Source organism: Neovison vison, chromosome 3 (assembly GCF_020171115.1).
Source record: "Neovison vison isolate M4711 chromosome 3, ASM_NN_V1, whole genome shotgun sequence".
Lineage (NCBI taxonomy): Eukaryota > Metazoa > Chordata > Mammalia > Carnivora > Mustelidae > Neogale > Neogale vison.
Window position 1 is genome coordinate 189,171,104 of NC_058093.1, and position 25,784 is coordinate 189,196,887.

General features: G+C 47.6%; 1 pseudogene; it reads left to right on the top strand.

Annotated features, from left to right (window-relative positions):
• The first annotated feature begins 23,935 nt into the window (after positions 1 to 23,935).
• On the top strand, positions 23,936 to 24,054 carry LOC122903821 (annotated as a pseudogene).
• The last annotated feature ends 1,730 nt before the right edge of the window (positions 24,055 to 25,784 follow it).

Below are 25,784 nucleotides of genomic sequence, written 5' to 3' on the forward strand. Positions count from 1 at the left end.
AATTCTTTGTTTTTCTATTTTTCTTTCTTTCTTTTTGAACCTCTTTTTATCCCCAAATCAGAAGAGATCCCAATCTCTTCAATCTTTCTTTAATTCTTTTTTTAATTCTTTTTTTTAAAGATTTTATTTATTTATTTGACAGAGAGAGATTACAAGTAGGCAGAGAGGCAGGCAGAGAGAGAGAGGAGGAAGCAGGCTCCCTGCTGAGCAGAGAGAGCCCGATGTGGGACTTGATCCCAGGACCCTGAGATCATGACCTGAGCCGAAGGCAGCGGGTTAACCCACTGAGCCACCCAGGCACCCTCTTTTTTTAATTCTTGATTGAATATTTAATTCAACCTCTTTTTTTAATTCTTTTTTTCTTTCTTTCTTTTTGAACTTCTTTTTATCCCCAAATCAGAAGAGATCCCAATCAGAAGAGATTGGGATTTCCCAATCAGAGGAGATCCCTCACCTAATCGTGAGGGAGGAGAAATGCCCCCTCACAATTTGGGATCTCTTCTGATTTGGTTAAAGCATATTTTCCTGGGATTGTTGCCACCCTTTTAGTATTTTACTTGCTCTTTCATATACTCTTAGCTGGACAAAATGACAAGGCGGAAAAATTCACAACAAAAATAAGAACAAGAGGCAGTACCTAAGGCTAGGGACATAATCAATACAGACATTGGTAATATGTCAGATCTAGAGTTCAAATGACAATTCTCAAGGTTCTAGCCAGGCATGAAAAAGGCATGGAAGATATTAGAGAAACCCTCTCGGGAGATATAAAAGCGCTTTCTGGAGAAATAAAAGAACTAAAATCTAACCAAGTTGAAATAAAAAAAGCTATTGATGAGATTCAATAAAAAATGGAGGCTCTCACTGCTAGGATGAATGAGGCAGAAGAAAGAATTAGCGATATAGAAGACCAAATGACAGAGAATAAAGAAGCTGAGCAAAAGAGGGACAAACAGCCACAGGACCATCAGGCGAGAATTCGAGAGATAAGTGACACCAAAAGAAGAAACAACATTAAAATAATTGGGATTCCAGAAGAAGAAGAAAGAGAGAGGGGAGCAGAAGGTATACTGGAGAGAATTATTGGGGAGAATTTCCCTAATATGGCAAAGGGAACGAGCATCAAAATTCAGGAGGTTCAGAGAACGCCCCTCGAAATCAATAAGAATAGGCCCACACCCCATCACCTAATAGTAAAATTTACAAACCTTAATGACAAAGAGAAAATCCTGAAAGCAGCCGGGGAAAAGAAGTCTGTAACATACAATGGTAAAAGTATTAGATTGGCAGCTGACTTATCCACAGAGACCTGGCAGGCCAGAAAGAGCTGGCATGATATTTTCAGAACACTAAACGAGAATAACATGCAGCCAAGAATACTATATCCAGCTAGGCTATCAGTGAAAATAGAAGGAGAGATTAAAAGCTTCCAGACAAACAAAAACTGAAAGAATTTGCAAACACCAAACCATCTCTATAGGAAATACTGAAAGGGGTCCTCTAAGCAAAGAGAGAGCCAACAAGTGGTAGATCAGAAAGGAACAGAGACAATATACAGTAATAGTCACCTTACAGGCAATACAATGGCACTTAAATCATATCTCTCAATAGTTACCCTGAATGTTAATGGGCTAAATGCCCCAATCAAAAGACACAGGGTATCAGAATGGATAAAAAAAAAAAATCTATATGTTGCCTCCAAGGAACTCATTTTAAACATGAAGACACCTCCAGATTTAAAGTGTGGGGGTGGAAAAGAATTTACCATGCTAATGGACATCAGAAAAAAAGCAGGAGTAGCAATCCTTATATCAGATCAATTAGATTTTAAGCCAAAGACTATAATAAGAGATGAGGAAGGACACTATATCATACTCAAAGGGTCTGTCCAACAAGGAGATCTAACAATTTTAAATATCTATGCCCCCAACGTGGAAACAGCCAACTATATAAACCAATTAATAACAAAATCAAAGAAACACATCAACAATAATACAATAATAGTAGGGGATTTTAACACTCCCCTCACTGAAATGGACAGATCATCCAAGCAAAAGATCAACAGGGAAATAAAGGCCTTAAACGATACACTGGATGAGATGGACATCACAGATATATTCAGAACATTTCATCCCAAAGCAACAGAATACACATTCTTCTCTAGTGCACATGGAACATTCTCCAAAATAGATCACATCCTCGGTCCTAAATCAGGACTCAACCGGTATCAAAAGATTCGGATCATTCCCTGCATATTTTCAGACCACAATGCTCTGAAGCTGGAACTCAACCACAAGAGGAAGTTTGGAAAGAACCCAAATACATGGAGACTAATCAGCATCCTTCCAAAGAATGAATGGGTCAGAAGCTTTTGATTTTGATGAAGTCCCAAAAGTTTATTTTCGCTTTTGTTTCCTTTGCCTTTGTAGACCTATCTTGAAAGAAGTTGCTGTGGCTGATATCGAAGAGATTACTGCCTATGTTCTCCTGTAGGATTCTGATGGATTGCTGTCTCACGTTGAGGTCTTTTATCCATTTTGAGTTTGTCTTTGTGTACGGTGTAAGAGAATGGTCGAGTTTCATTCTTCTACTGTATTATGCCTCCATAAGAAAGGATGAATACCCAACTTTTGTAGCAACATGGAAGGGACTGGAAGAGTTTATGCTGAGTGAAATAAGTCAAGCAGAGAGAGTCAATTATCATATGGTTTCACTTATTTGTGGAGCATAACCAATAGCATGGAGGACAAGGGGCATTAGAGAGGAGAAGAGAATTTTGGTAAATTGGAAGGGGAGGTGAACCATGAGAGACTATGGACTCTGAAAAACAATCTGAGGGGTTTGAAGTGGCGGGGGTTGGGAGGTTGGGGTACCAGGTGGTGGGTATTATAGAGGGCACAGCTTGCATGGAGCACTGGGTGTAGTGAAAAAATAATGAATACTGTTCTTCTGATAATAAATAAATTAGAATAAAAAAAAGATTGAATGGGTCAACCAGGAAATTCAAGAAGAATTGAAAAATATCATGGAAACAAATGATAATGAAAATACAATGGTTCAAAATCTGTGGGACACAACAAAGGCAGTCCTGAGAGGAAAATATATAGCGGTACAAGATTTTCTCAAGAAACAAGAAAGGTCTCAGGTACACAACCTAACCCTAAAACTAAAGGTGCTGGAGAAAGAACAAGAAAGAAATCCTAAGTCCAGCAGGAGAAGAGAAATCATAAAGATCAGACCAGAAATCAATGAAATAGAAACCAAAAAAACAAGAGAACAAATCAATGAAACTAGGAGCTGGTTCTTTGAAAGAATTAATAAAATTGATAAGCCCCCGGACAGGCTCATCAAAAAGAAAAGAGAAAGGACCCACATAAATAAAATCATGAATGAAAGAGGAGAGATCACAACGAACACCAAAGAAATAAAAACTATTATAAGAACATACTATGAGCAACGCTACGCCAACAAATTTGAAAATCTGGAAGAAATGGATGCATTCCTAGAAACATATAAACTACCAAAATTGAACCAGGAAGAAATAGAAAGCCTGAACAGACCCATAACCAGTAAGGAGATTGAAACCATCATTAAAAATCTCCAAACAAACAAAAGCCCAGGGCCAGATGGCTTCCCGGAGGAATTCTGCCAAACATTTCAAGAAGAACTAATTCCTATTCTCCTGAAACTGTTCCAAAAAAATAGAAATGGAAGGAAAACTTCCAAACTCATTTTATGAGGCCAGCATCAACTTGATCCCAAAACCAGACAAGGATCCCATCAAAAAAGAGAGCTGTAGACCAATATCCTTGTTGAACACAAACGTGAAAATTCTCACCAAAATACTAACCAATAGGATTCAACAGTACATTAAAAGGATTATTCACCACGACCAAGTGGGATTTATCCCAGGGCTGCAAGGTTGGTTCAACATCCGCAAATCAGTCAATGTGATACAACACATCAATAAAAGAAAGAGCAAGAACCATATGATACTCTCAATAAATGCTGAAAAAAGCATTTGACAAAGTACAGCATCCCTTCTGGATCAAAACTCTTCAAAGTGTAGGGATAGAGGGCACATACCTCAATATCATCAAAGCCATCTATTAAAAGCCCACAGCAAATATCCTTCTCAATGGAGAAAAAATGAAAGCTTTTCCATTAAGGTCAGGAACACGGCAGGGATGGCCATTATCACCACTACTATTCAACATAGTACTAGAAGTCCTAGCCTCAGCAATCAGAAAACAAAAGGAAATTAAAGGCATCCAAATCGGCAAAGAAGAAGTCAAATTATCACTCTTCGCAGATGATATGATACTCTATGTGGAAAACCCAAAAGTCTCCACTCCAAAACTGCTAGAACTTGTACAGGAATTCAGTAAAGTGTCATGATATAAGATCAATGCACAGAAATCAGTTGCATTTCTCTACACCAACAACAAGACAGAAGAAAGAGAAATTAAGGAGTCAATCCCATTTACAATTGCACACCAAACCATAAGATACCTAGGAATAAACCTAACCAAAGAGGCTAAGAATCTATACTCAGAAAACTATAAAGTACTCATGAAAGAAATTGAGGAAGACACAAAGAAATGGAAAAATGTTCCATGCTCCTGGATTGGAAGAATAAATATTGTGAAAATGTCTATGCTACCTAAAGCAATCTACACATTTAATGCAATTCCTATACCATCCATCTTTTTCAAAGTAATTGAACAAATAATTTTAAAATTTATACGGAACCAGAAAAGAACTTGAATAGCCAAAGAGATATTGAAAAAGAAAGCCAAAGTTGGTGCCATCACAATTCCGGACTTCAAGCTCTATTACAAAGCTGTCATCATCAAGACAACATGGTACTGGCACAAAACAGACACACAGATCAATGGAACAGAATAGAGAGCCCAGAAATAGACCCTCAACTCTATGGTCAACTAATCTTCAACAAAGCAGGAAAGAATGTCCAATGGAGAAAAGACAGCCTCTCTAATAAATGGTGTTGGGAAAATTGGACAGCCACGTGCATAAAAATGAAACTGGACCATTTCCTTACACCACACACAAAAATAGACTCAAGATGGATTAAGGACCTCTATGTGAGAAAGGAATCCATCAAAATCCTTGAGGAGAACACAGGCAGCAACCTCTTCGACCTCAGCCGCAGCAACATCTTCCTAGGAAGATCGCCAAAGGAAAGGGAAGCAAAGGCAAAAATGAACTATTGGGATTTCATCAGGATCAAAAGCTTTTGCACAGTAAAGGAAACAGTTAACAAAATCAAAAGACAACTGACAGAATGGGAGAAGTATTTGCAAACGACATATCAAATAAAGGACTAGTGTCAAAAATCTATAAAGAACTTAACAAACTCAACACCCAAAGAACAAATAAACCAATCAAGAAATGGGCAGAGGACGTGAACAGACGTTTCTGCAAAGAAGACATCCAGATGGCCAACAGACACATGAAAAAGTGCTCCATATCACTCGGCATCAGGGAAATACAAATCAAAACCACAATGAGATATCACCTCACACCAGTCAGAATGGCTAAAATCAACAAGTCAGGAAATGACAGATGCTGGCGAGGATGCGGAGAAAGGGGAACCCTCCTACACTGTTGGTGGGAATGCAAGCTGGTGCAACCACTCTGGACAACAGCATGGAGGTTCCTCAAAATGTTGAAAATAGAACTGCCCTATGACCCAGCAATTGCACTACTGGGTATTTACCCTAAACATACTAACGTAGTGATCCAAAGGGGCACGTGCACCCGAATGTTGATAGCAGCAATGTCCACAATAGCCAAACTATGGAAAGAACCTAGATGTCCATCAACAGATGAATGGATCAAGAATAAGTGGTATATATACACAATGGAATACTATGCAGCCATCAAAAGAAACGAAATCTTGCCATTTGCGACAACATGGATGGAACTAGAGCTTATCATGCTTAGCGAAATAAGTCAAGCGGAGAAAGACAACTATCATATGATCTCCCTGATATGAGGAAGTGGTGATGCAACATGGGGGCTTAAGTGGGTAGGAGAAGAATCCATGAAACAAGATGGGATAGGGAGGGAAACAAACCATAAGTGACTCTTAATCTCATGAAAAAAACTGTGGTTTGCTGGGGGGAGGGGGTTGGGAGAGGGGTGTAGGGTTATGGACATTGGGGAGGGTATGTGCTTTTGGGTAAATTGGAAGTGGAGGTGAACCATGAGAGTCTATGGACTTTGGAAAACAATCTGAGGGGTTTGAAGTGTCGGGGGGGTGGGAGGATGGGGTACCACGTGACGTGTATTATAGAGGGCACAGCTTGCATGGAGCACTGGGTGTGGTGAAAAAATAATGAATACTGTTTTTCTGAAAATAAATAAATTGGAAAAAAATTTAAAAAAAAAAAAACTCTTCATCCCCATAAAGTTAAATAAATTTTTGGTACGGTTGATGTTTTGAGAACAGAAGAATAAAGACTATACATAAAAAGTAAAAAATAAATAAATAAATAAAAGAAAGTTCCCCATGTGGAGACTAGAGAGGTTCGGTTTGGTGCCTCAGAAAAGCCACATATGCTGGTCTACGAATCCAGTCCTCTGAGGAGGGACACATGAAACCAAATCTATGGTTCAGGTTAGGGTCTAGGAGCCTGTCCGTTTCAATCTTCTGTCTCTGGGGGCACTGTCTGAGTGTCTAAGTGGAGATAGTTTGCTCAGCTTGTGTCAGAGTGCACCTCATAGTCAAGGGCAGCCTACACCATTGGGATGGCCTCATGGGCCTTGGAGGTTTTTCCTAACCTGTAGGGTTATGGTCAATGGATTGGGCACAGCTTCCATGGAGAGGACAGTCACAGTCATTTGGTGTGTCTCCATAGACCTTATCCTGGAGGGTGTGTGGGCCCAGGCTGTGGGCACAGAACTCTGAAAACACAAACTCGGCTTAGGTGTGGCATGAGGTTATGGTAGGCCCGATCTACAGACCAAGAGGGAAGCTCCTCAGCTTATGAAAGAAGGGTGAGTGGGAGGCGTTCTCTCAGGCTTTTGTCTCTGGATGTTCTGTCCAGGATAGCCATGGATTATAGGGGTGGCCTCAGGGACAATGGATGAGTAACCCTCTCTGGGGATTTGGCCCTGCTCCCAAGAGTTTGGGGTCATTTTGTGGGAAGGGTGGAGTCCTGTTGTTTGGCTCAGATGTCTCTACAATAGAGGGATTCCAGGGCAGAGCCCCAGGTACCGGCGACTGGAAAACTCAAACTCCGGTGAGGATTGGGATCATAGGGACTTGGCAAGTCCCATATGCGGGCTCTTGGTCCAGACCCTGAGAGGCCTTCCTTCGACATGGGGCTCACGCTGAGGGTCATAATGCGAGTTTGTGCCCAAGGCGGCACTCAAGGTTGGACGTGGCCTCAGGGTCCATGAAGGTTTCTCCTACCCTGAAGGTGTGAATCCATGCCAACAGAAAGCTTTAGAGCCATAGGGAAGGCAGAGTTCTGATTTGTGCTTCAGGTACCCAACTGTGTAGGGATTTGATATAATGTCTAGGTTCAGATGTCTGAAAACCCAGGTTGGGAATAGATGAATGCCTAAGGCCATGGTATGTCCGTTATGCTGGTTTGCACCCAGCTGTCTCCTTGTCTGTCTGGACGTCAGGCCTCAGGCTGTGCCAGACAGAACATTAGTGCCCAGGTCAGCCTATCCAACTGGGGTACGGTCGAGGCCTGAACAGGTTGATCCTCATTTGGGGTTTCTGGAGAGCCTCATAGGGCTATGTTATTCTTCTAGTGGGTAGGCAAAGGGCTGCATTATTGCTCCAGAATCCCAAGTCTGGAGGCATTGTTTTCCAGTAGTATGAGGAAGGAAGTCTGAAAACACAAGCTAGCATTAGGTTTGGGGCCGAGGGCACGGCAGGCCCACTCTGCAAAGGCTGAATCGAGATCTCCTGCATCTGAGGACATGGTAAGTATGAGAGGTCGCCTCAGGCTAGAGTTTGTGTCCATCAAGTCCCCTTCCTGAAGGGGGTGGGGACTTCATGAGGCCAGGGAGTTTTCCTTACAATGGGAGTTATGAGCTACTCCAAACCTCAAGGTTTTCTTATGCAGGACAGTCGAGTACTATTGCATGGTTCCAGGACGCCCCTTACGGAAAGACTCGAGAGCACGGGTCTAAGCATGGATTCCTGGAAACGCCACCTCACATTCCCACTGTTCATTCGGGACAAGGCAGGCTCAATCTGTGTGCTCTTGGGCGAGCTACCCAAAGGGCTGAGTTGAAATGGACTCTCCTGGGGATAGGTTATAATGTGTGTTGATGGCCATGGAGCCCTTCAAATGTGGCAGTGGCTCAGGGACTCTGCAGGATTCTCCATCCTGAAGGGTTTGACACAGCTCCAACAAGTAAGCTCCCCATGTGGAGACGAGAGGTGTTCTGTTCGGTGCCTCAGGAAAGTCCCATATACTGGACTTTGAACCCAGGCTTCTGAGGAGTGACAACTGGAAACCAAAGCAAGAGTTCAGATTAGGTCCTAGGGGCCTGTCTGTTTCAATCTTCTGTCTCTGAGGACATTTGTCTGCATGCCCGCATGGAGGTAGTTGCTCAGCTTGTGTCAGAATGCCCCTGTCTGTCCAGGGCGGCATACAGTAGTGGGATGTTCTCAGGGTCCTTGAGATTTCCCCTCTTCTGAAGGGTTGTAGCCAATGGAATGGGCACAGTTTCTTAGGAGAGAGCAGTCACAGTTCTGTGGTATGGCTCCAGAGGACCTAACCTGGAAGCTGTATTTGCCAGGGCTGTGGGGATAGATGTCTGAAAACACAAACTTGGCTCAGGTTTGGGTCCAAGGTTATGGCAGGCCTGATCTTCAGTCCGTGTGGGGAGCTCCTCTGGATATGAAAGGAGGGCGATTGAGAGGCGTTCACTCAGGCTTTTGTCTCTGGGTGTTGTGTCCACAATGGCCGTTTAATGTAGGGGTTGCCTCATGGGCCGAGGAAGAGTCTCCCTCTCTGGGGATTGGCCAAGCTCCCCAGTGTTTGGGGTCATTCTGTAGGAAGGGAAGAGTACTGTTTTCTGCCACAGGTGTCCCCCGAGTAGAGGGATTCTAGAGCAGAGCAGTGTGTACTGACAACTGGAATACCGGCCATCTGGTTAGGCCTGGGTGCCTATGGGCATGGCAAGCCCCATATGAGGGCTCTTGCTCCAGCCACTGAGATGCATTACTTGATTAAGGGACTGACGCTGAGGGTCACAATGCATGTTTGTGCCCAAGGCGGCCCTCAATCATGGGTGTGGCCTCATGGGCCATGCAGTTTTCTCCTACACTGAAGGTTTGACTCACTGCCAACAGCAAGTTTTCTTGTCATGGGGAAGGAAGACTTCTGACTTGTGTGTCAGGTTCCCCCCTGTGCAGGGACTGGAGATAAGGTCTAGGTTCCGATGCCTGAAAACCCAGTTGGGCAGGGATGATGGCTTAAGGCCTTGGCGGGTCCAATGTGCTTGGTTTGCAGCCAGCTGTCTCTTTGTCTGTTGGAAAGTCTGGGCTTGGGCTATGTAAGACAGAGCATTAGTGGTTAGGGTAGCCTATGCAATTAGGGTGTTGCCGAGGTCCAAGCAGTTTGATCCTCATTTGGGGTTTCTGGGCAACAGTATAGACAATGTTTTCCTTCTGGGGAGCAGGTAGAGTGCTTCGTTGTGACCCCAGAATTCCCATTTGCGAGGGCTTATTGGCCAGAAGTGTGAGGACGGAAGTCTGAAAAAACACGCTTGGCTGAGGTTTGGGGCAAAGGGAACAGCGGGCCCACCCTGCAGAGGCTAAATTGGGATCTCCTGCATCTGGATTCAGGGTGATGATCAACGTTGGATGATACTGGAGTTTGTGTCCGTGATGGTCCCTTCATGAAGCGGGGGCTTCATGAGGCCAAGGTGATTTTCCCACACTGAGTTTGTGAGTTGCTCCAAACCACAGTATTTCCTTCTGCAGGACAGTCAAGTCCTTTTGGATGGCTAAAAGGACGTCCCATACATAAGGACTGGAGAGCAGGGTTTGAAGGATTGATGCCTGTATAGCATACCTCGCGTTCCCATTGACTATTTGCAACAAGACATGTTTGATTTGCTGGCTCTGGGTCAAGCTACTCAGGGTGCTGAGTTTAAATGGACTCTACTGAGGATGGGTCATAATGTGGGTTTGTGTGCATGGAGACCTTAGACTGTGCTGGTGTTTCAGGGGCCCTTCAGAATTTGCCTACCTGAAGGGTTTGATACATCTCCAATAAGAAAGCACCCCATGTGGAGATGAGAGAGGTTCTGTTTGGTGCCTCAGGAAAGCCCATTATGCTGTTCTTCGAACCCAGGCCTCTGAGGAGTGAAACCTGGAAACCAAAGGAAGAGTTCAGATTAAGCCTAGGGACCTGACTGGTTCAGTCTTCTGCCTCTGCAGACATCTGTCTGCTTGTCTGCATGGATATAGTTGCTCAGTTTGTGTCAGAATGTCCCTGTTTGTCCAGTGTGGCTTAGAGTAGTGGGATGTCCCTAGGGGCCTATCCAGTTCAATCGTTTTTTATGTGGATATCTGTTTATGGGTCTGAGTGGAGGTAGTTGCTCGGCTGTTGTCAGATCGCCCCGTTTGTCCTGGGTGGCCTACACTACTGGAATCGCCTCGGTGACTTTGGAGGTTTCTCTTAATTTTCAAGGTTGTTTCCAATGGAATGGGCAGAATTCTTTTGGAAAGGGAAGGCACAGTTTTGATGTGTGGCTCCAATGGGCTAAGCGTGGAGGATGTGTGGGTAATAGCTGTGGGGACAGAAGTCTGAAAACACAAGCTAGGCTTAGGTTTGGGGACATAGGTATGGCAGGCATGATCTACAGACCATGAGGAGAACTCTTCAGGATATGAACAAATGGCGAGTGTGAGGCGCTTGATCAGGCTTTTGTCTCTGGATCTGTGTCAACAATGGCCGCGGAATGTCGGGGTGGCCTCATGGGCCATGGACCAGTCTCCCTCTCTGTGGATTTGGCCTGATATCATGTGTTTTGGGTAAATCTGTGGGATGGGATGAGTCATTCCTGTTTTGTTACCTCAGGTTTCCCACCAAAAGAGGGAATCCAGAGCAGAACCCTGGTGAGGGGCGACTGGACAACCCGACCTCTGGTTAAATATTGGGGCATAGCGGGATGGCAAGTCCAATATGCCATCTCTTGTTCTAGCCTCTGAAAGGCCTTACTTGAGCACAGGACTCACGCTGAGGGTCCCAATGCATGTTTCTGCCCTCGCAGCACTAAAGCAACCAAGCCTCAGGAAACACCCATATGCTGATATTGGAAACCAGGCCTCTGAGGAGAGATACCTGGAAACCAAAGCAATGGATCCGATTAGGGCCTAGGGGTATGTCCAGTTCAATCTTCTTCTCTGGGGACATCCATCTATGGTATGAGCGGAGATAGATGCTCAGCTGTTGTCAGACGGCCCATGTTTGTACAGGACGGCCTACACTCTTAGGATGGCCTTGGGGACTTTGGAGGTTTCCCCTAATTTGTATGATTGTAGACAATGGAATGGGCAGAATTCCAGTGATGTGTGCAGGCACAGTCTTGATATGTGGCTCCAGGGGCTCCACCCTGTAGGTTGTGTGGGCCAGGGCTGTGGGGACAGAAGTCTGAAAACACAAACTCAGCTTAGGTTTGGGGACGTAGGTATGGCAGGCCCAATCTACAGACTGTGAGAAATCTTCAGGATATGAAGAAAGAGCGAGGGTGAGGCGCTTATTCAGGCTTTTATCTCTGGATTTTGTGTCAACAATGGCCGTGGAATGTCGGGGAGGCCTCATGGGCCAAGGACGAGTCTTCCTCTGTGTGGATTTGGCACAATCCCAATTGTTTAGGGTCAATCTGTGGGATGGGAGGAGTCCTTTCAGTTTTGTTAACTCAGGTGTCCCACCAAAAGAGGGATTTCAGAGCAGAGCCCTGGGGAGGGGCGAATGGACCACCTGAATTATGGTTAACATTTGGGGCCTAGTGGCATGGCAAGCCCAATAGGCCGTCTCTTGGTCCAGCCACTTAGAGGCCTTACTTGAGGACTGGGCTCATGCTGAGGGTCACAATGCATGTTTGTAACCAAGGAGGCCCTCAATCATGGGCGAGGCCTCATCGGCCAAACTGGTTTCAACTACACTGAAAGTTGGACAACATGCCAAACACAGGGTTTCTTGCCATGGGGAAGGAGTTCTGATTTCTGCATCATGTTCAAACATGGGCAGTGATTGGTAATAAGGTCTAGGTTCTAAAGTCTGAAAAACAAGGTTTTGAAGAGATGACGACCTTAAGCCATGACGGGTCCATTGAGCTCAGTGTGCTGCCAGCTGGCTGGGTGTGGGCCGGGAGCTCCAGGCTCAGGCTGTGTGAAAAAGAGCATTAGTTCCCATGGCACCCTTTATAATTGGGATAAAGTCTAGTGGTATGCAGGTTGATCCTCATTTGGGGTTTCTGGGTAGCCAGAAGGGCAATGTTTTTCATCTAGAGGGCAGGCAGAGTGCAACCTTATAGTTCTGGAATTGCCAAACTGGAGGGCTTGTGGGCTAGGAGTGTGAGGACGGAAGTCTGAGGACACAAGCTAGGCATAGATTTCTGGGTGAGGGCATGGCAGGCTCACTCTGCAGAGCTGAATCTAGATCTCATGCATCAAAAGTCAAGGGTGAGGATCAGGCGATGGTTCATCTTGTAGTTTCTGTCCCTCATGGCCCCTTTATGAAGGGGGTGTTGGATCACGAGTCCAAGGAGGTTTTCCCATGATGGAAGTTGTGAGATGCTCCAAACCGCCAAGATTCTTTTGCGGGACCATTGAGACCTGTTGGTTGGCTCCAGGAATTTCCATATGGAACGATTCCCAGGTGGGTTCTAAGGATGGATAGCTGGGCAGCCTGCCTCTCATTCCAATTGTCTCCTAGTGACAAGACAGCTTAGATCTGCTGGATCTGGGGGAGCAACCGAGGGTGCTGAGTTGAAATGGACTCTCTTGCGGATGGGTCCTAATGTGGGTTTGTGTCCATGGATAACTTGGAATGAGATGGTGGCCCAGAGCCCTGAAGGGTTCTCCTAACCAGAGGCTTTGACACAGCTCCAATGTGCAAGTTCCCATGTGGAGACGAGATTTGCTCCGATGGGTGCCTCAAGAAACACCATATGCTGGTATTGGAATCCAGGCCACTGAGGAGAGATGCCTGGAAACCAAAGCAATGGATCCGAATAGGGCGTAGGGGCCTGTCCATTCCAATTACCTCTGGGGACATCTGTCTACGCATCTGATTGCAGGTAGGTGCTCAGATGGGCTCAGATTGCCCCTGTTTGTCCTGGGCAGCCAATACTATTGGGATGGCCTCAGGGACTTCGGAGGTTTATCCTGTTTGTAGGGCTATGGCCAATGGAATGGGCAGAATTCCCTTAGAGAGGGAAAGTACAGTCCTCAGTTTTGGCTCCAGGGGCCTGAGCTTGTAGGGTGTGTGTGCCAGGGCTGTGGGGACAGTTGTCTGAAAACACAACCTTGGCTTAGGTTTCAGGTCATAGGTTTGGTAGGACTGAACTACAGACTGTGAAGAGAAACTTTTGGGATATGAACAAAGGGCAAATGTGAGGTGCTTGCTTGGGCTTTTGTCTCTAGATATTGTGTCACCGATGGCTGTGGAATGTCCGGGTGCCCTCATGGGAAATGGAGGAGTCTTCCTGTCTGAAGATTTGGCCCGAACCCAAGAGTTTGGGGTCATTCTGTGGGGTGGGAGGAATCCATTTTTTTTTTTTTTTACCTTCGGTGTCCCACTGAGAGAGGGATTCCACAGCAGAGCCCTGGGGAGGGGCGACTGCACAACCAGAAATCTGGTTAAAAATTGGGGCATAGGGGCATGGCAAGCCCACTATGACGTCTAATGATCCATCCACTAAGAGGACTTCCTTGAGGACAGGACTTATGCTGAGGGTCAAAATGCTTGTTTATGCCCTCGCCGCACTCAATCATGGGCGAGCCCTCATGGTGAATGCTAGTTTCTCCCACACAGAACGTTGTAACACCACAAGGTTTCTTGCGATGAGTAAGGAGAAGTTCTGATTTCTGCATCACGTTCACCCCTTGGCAGGGTTTGGAGTGCAGGTCTAAGTTCTGAAGCCTGAAAAGCTAGGTTGGGAATAGATGACGAGCTAAGGCCATGGCGGGTCCAATGTGCTCAGTGTGCTGTCAGCTGTCTGGGTGCTGGTCAGGAGGTCCGGGCTCAGGTTGTGTCAGACAGTGTATTAGTGCCAGGTTAGACTACATAATTTGGGTACAGTAGAGTGCTGTGCATGTCTATCCTCATTTGTGGTGTCTGGGAAGCTCCATAGGGCAATATTTTATTTTTGAGGGCAGGCAGAGTGCTGCATTGTGGGTCCGGAAATGCCAAACATGAGGGCTTGGTGGTCAGGAGTGTGAGGACGGAAGTCTGAGAACACAAGCTAGACTTAGGTTTTAGGGCGAGAGCAAGACAGGCACACTCTGCAGATCTGAATCAAGATCTCGTGCATCTGAAGTCAGGGCGAGGATCAGACGTTGGCTCAGGTTGGAGTTCCTGTCCATGATTTCCCCTTCAAAAAAGTTGGGGGGATCACAAAGCCATCGAGGTTTTCCCACGTTGGGAGTTGTGAGATGCTCCAAAACGCAAGGATTCCTTCTGCAGGACATTTGAGACCTGTTGGATGGCTCCAGGACATCCCATACAGAACGCCAGAGCAGAGTTCTAAGAATGGATGCCTGGGCAGCACGCCTTGGATTCCAATTTTCTCCTAGCAACAAGACAGGTTTGATCTGCTGGCCCTTGGGGAGCATCCAAGTGGACTCAGTTGAAATGGGATCTTTTGTGGATTGGTCCTAATGTGGGTTTGTGTCCATGGACACCTTGCAATGGGTCGGTGGCACCGGAGCCCTGAAGGTTTCTTCTAACCAGAGGTTTTGAGACAGCTCCAAAGAGCAAGTTTCCCATGTGGAGACAAGATTTGTTCTAATTGGTGCCTCAGGAAACCCCCATATGCTGGTATAGGAAAGAAGGCCTCTGAGGAGAGATAAGTGGAAACCACAGCAATGGATCCTATTAGGGCCTAGGGGCCTGTCCAGTTCAATCTTCTTCTCTGGTGACATCTGTATATGGTATGAGTGGAGGTAGTTGCTCAGCTGGTGTCAGATTGCCCCTGTTTTTCCGGGCGACCAACACTATTGGGATGGCCTTGGATACTTTGGAGGTTTCTCCTAATTTGTACGATTATGGACAATGGGATGGGCAGAATTCCCATGGAATAGGAAGGCAAAGAACTGATGTGTGGCTCCAGGAGCCCCAGCCTGGAGGGTGTATGGGCCAGGACTCTGGGGACAGATTTCTGAAAACACCAACTCAGCTTAGGTTTGGGGACGTAGGTAAGGCAGGCCTGATCTACAGACCGTAAGGAGAACTCTTCGGGATATGAAGAAAGGGCGAGTGTGAGGCATTTTCTCAGGCTTTTGTCTCTGGATTTTGTGTCAACGATGGCCGTGGAATGTCGGGGAGGCGACATGGGACATGGACAAGTCTCCCTCTCTGTGGATTTGGCCCAATCCCAATTTTTTTGGGTCAATCTGTGGGAGGGGAGGAGTCCTTTCAGTTTTGTTACCTCAGGTTTCCCACCAAAAGATGGATTCCAGAGCAGAGTCCTGGGGAGGGGTGACTGGACAACCAGAAATCTAGTTATAAATTGGGGACTAGGGGCTTGGCAAGCCCAATATGCATTCTAATGGTCCAGCCACTGAGAGGCCTTCCTTGAGGACAGAACTCACGCTGAGGGTCACAGTGCATGTTTATGCCCTCGTTGCACTCAAGAATGGGCGGGGACTCGTGGTGCCCGCTGGTTTCTCCTACACTGAACGTGGGACAACATGCCTACCACAAGTATTCTTGCCATGGGGAAGTAGTAGTTCTGATTTATGCATCTCATTCACCCCTGGGTTGTGATTGGAGATAAGGTCTAGATTTTGATGTCTGAAAACCGAGGTTGGGAAGAGAAAATGACCTAAGGCCATGTTGAGTCCGATGTGTTCAGTGTGGAGCCAGCTATCTGGGTGTTGATCGAGAGGTTCATGCTCAGGGTGTGTCAGACAGGGCTTTAGTGCCCCGGGTAGATTGTATTATTGGTGTAAAGTCATGTGGCGTGCAGTTTGATCCTCATTAGGCGATTCTGGGTAGCCCCAAGGGCCAAGTTTTTCTTCTGGAGGGCAGGCAGAGTGCTGCATTTTGGATCCGACATTCCCAAACTGGATGCCTCGTGGGTGAGGAGTGTGAGGACGGAAGTCTGACAACACATGTTAGGCCTAGGTTTCAGGGCAAAGGCATGGCAGGCTCCCTCTGTAGATCTGAATCGGGATTTCGTGCATCTGAAGTCAGGGCGTGGTTCAGACCTAGGTCAGGTTGGAGTTTCTGTCCATTATGACCCCTTCATGAAGGGGTCAGCATCTCGAGTCCATGGAGGTTTACCCACGATGGGAGTTGTTAGATGCTCCAAACTGCAAGGATTCCTTCTGATCGACAATGAAGACCTGTTGGATCGTTCCAGGACATCCCATACGACGCAAGAATAGGGATCTAAGGATGGATGCCTGGGCAGCCCGCCTCGCATTCCAGTTGTCTCCTAGCGAATAGACAGGTTTGATATTCTGGCTCTAGGAGAGCAACCGAGGGAGCTAAGTTGAAATGGACTCTCCTGTGGATGAGTCCTAATGTGGGTTTGTGTCCATGGAGACCTTGGAAGGGGCAGTGGCATCGGGACTCTGAAGGGTTCTCCTAAACTGAGGCTTTGACACAGCTCCAACACGCAAGTTTCCCGTGTGGAGCTGAGATTTATTCTGATGGGTGTCTCAGTAAACCCCCATATGCTGATATTGGAACCCAGGCCTCTGAGGAGAGATGCCTGGAAACCAAAAAAAAAAAAAAAAAAAAGGATCCAATTAGGGCTTAGGGTCCTGTTCATTCCTATTTACTTCTGGGGACATCTTTCTACGGGTCAGAGTGCGGGTAGGTGCTCAGATGGGCTCAGATTGCACCTGTTTGTCCTAGGCAGCCAACACTATTGGGATGGCCTCGGGGACTTTGGAGATTTATCTTATTTGTAGGGTTGTGGCCAATGGAATGGGCAGAATTCCCTTGGAGGGGCAGGTACAGTCCTCAGGTTTGGCTCCAGGGGCCTGAGCCTGTAGGGTATGGGGGCCAGCGCTGTGGGGAGAGTATCTGAAAACACAAACTCGGCTTAGGTTTTGGCTCGTAGGTATGGCAGGACTAATCTACAATCCGTGAGCAGAACTCTTCGGAATATGAAGAAAGGGCAAGGGTGAGGCGCTTGCTCAGGCTTTTATCACGATTCTGTGTCAACGATGGCCGTGGAATGTCGTGGAGGTCTCATGGGCCATGGACGAGTCTTCCTTTCTGTGGATTTGGTCTGGTCCCAAGAGTTTGGGGTCATTCTTTGCGATGGAAGTAGTTCGTTTTGTTTTTTTATTGCTTCAGGTGTCCCACCAAAAGAGGGATTCCACAGCAGAGCTTTGGGGAGGGGCTACTGGACAACCAGAAATCTTGTTAAAAATTGGGACCTAGGGGCATGGCAAGCCCATTATGACGTCTAATGGTCCAGCCACTGAAAGTACATACTATAGGACAGGATTCACGCTGAGGGTCACAATGCATGTTTATGCCCTGGCATAAACCAAGCATGGGCCGGTGTCATGGAGAACGCTAGAATCTCCTAAACTGAACTTTGGAAGACATGGCTACCTCAAGGTTTCTTGCCATGGGTAAGAAGGAGTACTGGTTTTTGCATCACGTTGCCCCCATGGCAGGGTTTGCAGTTAAGGTCTAAGTCCTGAAGCCTAAAAAGCTAGGTTGGGAAGAGATGAGGAGTTAATGCCATGGCAGGTCCGATGTGCTCAGTGTGCGGTCAGCTGTCTGGGTGTTGCTCAGGAGGTCCAGGCTCAGGCTGTGTCAGACAGTGTATTAGTGCCCAGGTTAGACTATATAATTTGGGTACAATAGAGTGCCGTGTAGGTCTATCCTCATTTGGGTTTCTGTGAACTCCATAGGGCAACATTTTATTCTGGAGGGCAGGCAGAGGGCTACATTGTGGGTCCAGAAATGCCAAACTTGAGGAGTTAGGGCCAGGAGTGTGAGGACGGAAGTAAGAGAACACAAGCTAGACATAGGTTTCAGGTCGAAGCAAGGCAGGCACACTCTGCAGATCTGAATCAAGATCTCGTGCATCTGAAGTCAGGACGAGGATCAGATGTTGGCTCAGGTTGGAGTTCCTGTCCATTATTTCCCCTTCAAAAAGGGGGGGGAATCACAAAGCCGTCGAGGTTTTCCCAAGTTGGGAGTTGTGAGATGCTCCAAAATGCAAGGATTCCTTCTGCAGGACATTTGAGACCTGTTGGATGGCTCCAGGATGTCCCATATGGAACGACGACAGAGCAGGGTTCTAAGGATGGATGCCTAGGCAGCCTGCCTTTTATTCCAATTGTCTCCTAGCAACAAGAAACGATCGATCTGCTGGCTCTGGGGGAGCATCCAAAGGGGCTGAGTTGAAATGGAATCACATGCAGATGGGTCCTAATGTGTGTTTTTATCCATGGAGACCTTGTAATGGGGCTTTGGCACCGGGGTCCTAAAGGATTCTCCTAATCAGAGGTTTTGAGACAGCTCCAAAGAGCAAGTTTCCCATGTGGAGACGAGAATTTTTCTGATGGGTGCCTCAAGAAACAGCCATATGTTGGTATTGGAATCCAGGCCTCTGAGGAGAGATGCCTGGAAACCAAAACAATGGATCCGATTAGGGCCTAGGGGCCTGTTCATTCTAATTTACCTCTAATGACATCTGCCTATGGGTCTGAGTGCAGGTAGATGTTCAGATGGGTTCAGATTGCCCTTGTTTGTCCTGGGCAACCTACGCCACTGGCATGGCCCCTGGGACTTTGGAGTTTTATCCTATTTGTAGGGTTGTAGACAATGGAATGTGCAGAATTCCCTTGGAGAGGGCCTGTACAATCCTCAGGCTTGGCACCACGGGCCTGAGCCTATAGGGTGTGTGGGCTAGGGCTGTGGGGACAGTTATCTGAACACACAAATTCGGCTTAGGATTCAGGTCGTAGGTATGGCAGGAATGATCTACAGACCGTCAGGAGATCTCTTCAGGATATGAACTAAGGGCAAGTGTGAGGCGCTTGCTCAGGCTTTTGTCTCTGGATATTGTGTCACCGATGGCCGTGGAATGTCTGGGTGGCCTCAGGGGCAATGGATGAGTCTTCCTCTCTGGGGATGTGGCCTGATCCCAAGAGTTTGGGGTCATTCCATGCGATGGGTTGAATCTGTTTTTTTTTTTTTTTTTGACCTCAGGTGTCCCACCAAAAGAGGGATTCCAGAGCAAAGCCCTGGGTACAGGTAACTGTGTAAGGGTAAGCCCCTCCCAGAGGAACTTGCTTGTGGACCCTGAATGTAAGGGTGGGACAGACTGAGTGGAGACATCCAATCAGTGAGGTGTATGTATATCCACTGGGGAAATTGGAATTCAATTGGCCACCTGTGTAGGGGCAGGGCTCAACCACCCCCATAACGGTTACTCGGCCAGGCTGTCACGGGGCGGCTACAGGAGAGTCAGCAGAGACTCGGCGGAGAGCAGTGGAGTCCACGGAGAGCGGTGGAGTCGGCGGAGAGCAGGGAAGTCAATGGTGAATAGAAGAGCTGTAACAGCTCTTTTAAGATCTATTACCGCCTCTAGCGGTCCAGCCTCCGATGGCCCCAGCCGCTGCCCACAGCTTCCAGCCTCTGGTTGCCCCGAGCCGCAGCCTACAGCTTCGACCGGCCGCCTGAGGCCCCGCCTCCGGCGGTCTCGCCTCCCGCCGCCCCGAGCCGCCGCCTGCAGCCTCCAGCCGCCTGCGGCTTCCAGCGGTCCCACCTCCGGCGGCCCCTAGCCGCCGCCCGCAGCCTCCAGTCTCCGGCGGCCCCGAGCCGCTGCCCGCAGCCTCCAGCCTCTGGCGGTCCCGCCTCCGGCGGCCCCAAGCCGCCACCTGCCGCCTGCAGGCTCCAGACTCCGGCAGTCCCGCCTCCAGTGGCCCCGAGCCGCCGCCTGCAGCCTGCAGCCTCTGGCGGCCCTGCCTTCAGCAGCCCCAAGCTGCCGAGACACCAGCGGTCCAGCAGTCAGCGGTCCCGACGCCTACAGCCCCTGGACGCCAGCCGTCCAGTGGTCGGCGGTCCTGACACCTGCAGCCCCTGGATGCCAGCGGTCCAGTGGTCAGCGGTCCCAACGCCTACAGCCCCTAGATGCCAGCGGTCACGAGGCGCAAGCAGCCCTGAGATGCCAACGGCCCCTAGACACCAGCAGCCTCACCGCAAAATGCGTCGCCACCCCGAACCACAAGTGGCCTTGTCAGCAGTGGTGGCTTCCTCCGGGTGGAAGCCTGGTCAGAGTAGCATCGTGGGGAGCAGAGTCTGTGTCATCCAGGTTGTCCTCCTTGTCATTGTTGCTGTCATCGTTGCTTCTTCATCGTTGGGAGTGGCCTCATCCAGGATGTGGTCTTGTCCAGAAAGGCCTCTTCTTGGGAGCGGCCTTGCCCGGGGAGCAACATCATTGAGCAGTGGCCTTGTCTTGGGAGTGTCCTCTTCCTGGGAGTGGCTCCAATCATGGAGCAGCCTCATCTGCGGAGCAGCGTCATCTAGAGCGGCCTCGTCCGGAGTGGCCTTCTTGGAAGTGACCTTGTTGGGATCATGGTCACCGCCTTTTCGTAAGAGGTAGCTCTGACCGGACGTTTGATTCCTGATGCTTTGCGCGAAATAAAGTTTTGCTTGACCTTTGCTTTGTATCAGTCTCGTTCCTTTGATCACGGACCCTAAAATTTGGGGGCTCATCCGGGATCAAACGGCGAGAACTGAGCCAGCATCGGAATTTTTAGGAAAAGTCTCTGGAGGTGTATTGGGATCAGGTGTATTGGGATTGGGTGTATTGGGATCCAAGGTATTGGGATCCTATCTGTCTGTCTGGTTGGAGCTCCAGGGTATAGCCCACCGGGGAGAAGCTGGACGCAGCCATGCTACCCAGGGCTGGAGTGGATGCGGGGACGCCCCATCCCTCTTCTGATAGATTGACAGGGGGTTCGAGTCCCCCTGTGCGGTTGGGGGGTTATAGTCCCCCTGCGTGGTCCCGGGGGGTTCGAGTCCCCCTGGGCGGTCCCGGGGGGTTTGAGTCCCCTGCCTCCCATTACACAGTTGAGGGGTTCAAGTCCCCTTAGACGGTTTGGGGATAAGGATAGCCCCCACCAGTGGCAAGCTCTGGGTAAATTAAAAAGTGTGTAGAAATTAATGCACTCCATAAATTTGGTCAGTAGGACAAAGAGAAAAATCAAATTAGGAAATCCATTGAGCTATATGAAAACAAATGCAAAACACCAAAGCTTATGAAATGCCACTAAAACAGTACTTAAAGGGAAATTATAGCAGTAAGCACCTGTTTTAAAGGGTGAAGTTAATCTTCTACCTCATAAAATATACAAAATTTTAAAAGGATCAGAGACCTATATTGTACTCTATAAGGTAACTGATATATGCTATAATATCGATGACCCTTGAAAACATTAGGCCAAGTTAAAGAAGCCAGTGATAAAAGACTACATGTATGATCCTGTTTATATGTGAAATATCCAGAAAACTCAGATCTATAGGAACAGAAAGTAAATTAATAGTTACTTAAGATAGGTTGCCAAGAGATGGGAATGACTGATGTTTGAATGGGGTTTCATTTAGGATGGTGAAAATGTCCAGAACTTGATTGGACACAATTCATCCTTTTAAAGTATACATTTCAATAAACCATTTAAAAATTATAGAAACTCTAAAGGAACAACAAATGGAAGGGTAAATAACAAGATAATAGGAGAATATGAAAAAGTTCCCCCCCCCAGAAGCAGGCTCTGGACGAGGGCCACCGGGGTTGTAGCTATTTGTTTGTTTTTGTCTTTTTGTTGTCTATTGTGTTTTGTTATGTTTGAAGGAATGTGGCAAGCAGAGAGTAAGGGGATGCTAGCTTTCATCTCTCTGTTCCTCATAATAGATGTGGGGCTTCTCCCTCACTCATTTTGTGTGTTAAGGGCTATAACGAGCCACCTGGAGTTAGTCAAATGCCGGGTTAAGGTGTCCAATGCTGATGCTCATTAGAGCTGGGCATGGAATATGAGTGCCTAGTGGGCCACTTTTGGTAAGCAGAACTGGTACTGTGGGATGAACCGACCTCGAGACAGAGACTTTAAGGAATATTCCCAAGCAGCTGCCGAAACTTCTTTTGTTTTGGGGAATTCCTTGCCTTCTCTGGCGCGACGTGGAATGCCTGGCCCCTCTCCCTTGCTGGCAGGGAAAGCATGGCATCTGAAGTGGAATGGGCCCAGGTGGAACATGAGGTCTGTTGGCGAAGGGATGGCTGGGCTGATGATTAACTGTCTGTTTCAAGGGTTTAATGAGTAATTGTTAAAGTGGCTTCCGAAGTCTTTGGTAACCTGAAACTGTGAAGGGTTGCTTGAATGAAAAATGGAGTTAAATTTGTTGGACATCTAGATCCTAACCAAATCGGATGAAATGCTAGGGTGCTGTTTGCTGGAACTGGGTTTGTACTTTTTAAATCTGCTGGTGAACATGTTCTGTGCTTAACTGATTGATAAATTTGCCATCTAAAGAATTCTGTTGTAACAACTCACCATTGGTTTATATTTAGTCTTAAGTAGAGGTTAAGGTATTTCTAAGATTACAAAATTCTGTTAAGTGTAATTAAGGCTGATGGAAATGAGAAAAGCAACTCTATATGTAAAAAGTAGGAGATATGTAAAAAGAGAGAAAAACAGCCCTGAGGCCACTGTCGGAGCTAAATCCACTCGTAAAAGAATGGAAGGGGAGACTGATCACCTCCCATTAGCCAGGGATACCCAAAGGGGAGGATGTCCAACCTGTTTGAATCTGGAGAGTGCCTGACTGTGTGAATGTATCTCTATGGCTCCACCGCTTCCACTATGGAGTCTGAATGGACTGCACCCTGAATCTTGCAGGGCTTCATATGGCATAACGGTCATCTACTCCATGGAGTAGCCTGGTCCAGGGTTTATACGGACAGACCTTAGATAAGACACTCCTAAGTTCCCATGAGGGACGCGAGCAGGACAGCATCCAGGGACAGCCCTGCTCCAATGGCAGAGCAGACCACAGCTGTCCTCTCTGGGCTCCTCCACCCAGAATATGGGAGATGGAACAGGGGAAATTCTGTGCAATGAATTTGGACTCTGCTCAGCACCTCTGTGTTGGCTTTCAGACCTAGAAAAACGAGAGCCTGAGGGTCCACTTTGAGTCTAGGAAGCCATCTTCCAAGACGAATAAAACTCTCTGAAGCTCCATGAGCTGCTCGTCCCTCTTCTCTGATGTCTGGACTCGATGGGTCACACAAGGGCCCATGAGAGGAGCTCAGGAGTCAAGGCTTCAAATCTTGGTCATCGGAGGCTTCCAGGGACCTGTCCTGATTGATACACGTGCAGCTGCTGGCACGTTTCTGAATATGCTGGCTCTCTGCAGCCTCTGCATCTTTGAACGACATGTCCATCTGTCTGAAACATCATTCTGTTCCAAGCACTTGGAAACCCTCCACTACCTCCTCCTTTGTACATAATGGGTATGACCACAAGGCATCAGAAGCCCAAGAAGGCCGGGGGCCAACATAACTGTAAAGTAGAGAGAGAGAGATATGGTAGCTAACCAAGCCTGGACAGATTAAGTTAACAGTAGGGTATGAGAAAGTTCAGCTTCCTCCAGCAAGGGGAGGATGGTTCCATGTTACATAGGGTGTCGCGTACACTCATCTGAGAATATCGGGTAAGAACCTTATGATTGTCTACGGCCATACCACCCTGAACGCACCCGATCTCATCTGATCTCGGAAGCTAAGCAGGGTCGGGCCTGGTTAGTACTTGGATGGAAGACTGCCAGGGAATACCGGTTGCTTTCTCTTTGATCTCCAAGAGGGAATTTCTTGGGATGGTGGGCTACTGCAGGCTGTGGATGCTGCCTTCACGGAGATGGCACAACATCTCTACGAACTGGCTAAGGGAGGACTCACTGTGGTAGAGTGTGGACAGCTGAGGCAGAAGGAGCATTTCGGGAATTACAAAGAGCCTTACTGTGTGCCCCAGCATTGGTCATCCCAGATGTTACCGAGCCCTTCCACTTGTATGTGGATGAAAAGGCAGGGCTGACTAAAGAAGTTTTGACTCAGACTCTAGGGCCTTGGTGAAGGCCAGTGGCCTATCTTAGCAAGAAACTAGATCCAGTAGCAGCTGGGTTCCCCCTTTGATTCTGCATAATTGCTGCCATGGCCCTCCTGGTCAAGGATGCATGCAAATTGACTCTAGGTCAAAATCTCATATTGATCATCACCCACGTTATCAAGGGCCTTCTCCGGACTCCACCAGACCGGTGGGTGACAAATGCCCGAGTGATGAGGTATCAGGCCCTCCTCCTGAACGAAAAAAAAAAAAAAAGTGATCTTCCAGCCCCTGGCAGTGCTAAATCCAGACATGTTGCTACCAGAGGTGTTGGCTGACCTCCCACACAACTGCAGGAAGGTCCTAACCCAAGTCACGGGAATAAGGCCGGATCTCAGAGACACTCCCCTCCCGGATGCGGAAATGACTCTGTTCACAGAAGGGATTAGTTACATGGTCAGTGGAAAAGAGATATGTGGGGGCTGCAATAGTTTCTCCTGAGCAGGGACTCTGGATGACAGCCCTGCCACATAGGATCTCGGTGGAAAAGCAAAGCTGATTGCATTCACCAAGGCGCTACAGATGGCCGAGGCCGCGGGCACTAACTGGAAACTACAGTGTGCCTACTGGCCCCAGAGCTCTGAGCAAGAAGAGAGAATGAACCAGACTCTCGAAGAGACCTTGACAAAGTTAATTCTGGAGGCTGGCAGTGGATGGAAAATCTCCTTCCTTTTACTCTCCTCAGGGCACGATGTACACCATATTTAAACAAGGTGACCCCATTTAAAATAATGTTTGGGAGGAACCCTCCCTCGCTCTGTCCTAGGCTACAGGAGGTTGCCCTAGCAGAAATGACTGATCAGTCTATACCCCAGTCACTGCAGGCATTACAGCCTGTCTTAAAAGGAACGGATCTAAACTGCCCGCACTGGGACAGAGACAGTGGTGGAACCACATCCCAGGGACTTGCTTTGGATACATCACTATCAAGTGGGGAATTTGAAGCCTCGCTGGAAGGGACAACTTACTGTTATCCTAACCACCCCCACGGCAGTAAAAGTAGAAGGCATTAGGGCCTAGGTTCATGCAGGTCACGTCAAATGAGCCGAGAGTAAGGATGCCCCCCAGATGGGAGCGGCAGCCCACAGACCCAGCTGAACATGGACTAAAAAATTCTAAGTTTATTGTTGCTAATCTAAAGAAAATTGGGGCCATAAAATGTTAGTCTTATATGTTCAATATAAGATAGAACTATCTGAAAAGTCAAGGATTTGACTGATCTCCAAAGAAAAGGGGGGAATGTAAGGGTCAGCCCCTCCCAGAGGAACTTGTTTGTGGACCCTGAATGTAATGGTAGGGCAGACTGAGTGGAGACATCCAATCAGTGAGGTGTATGTATATCCACTGGGGAAATTGGAATTCAATTGGCCACCTGTGTAGGGGCAGGGCTCAACCACCCCCATAACGGTTACTCTGC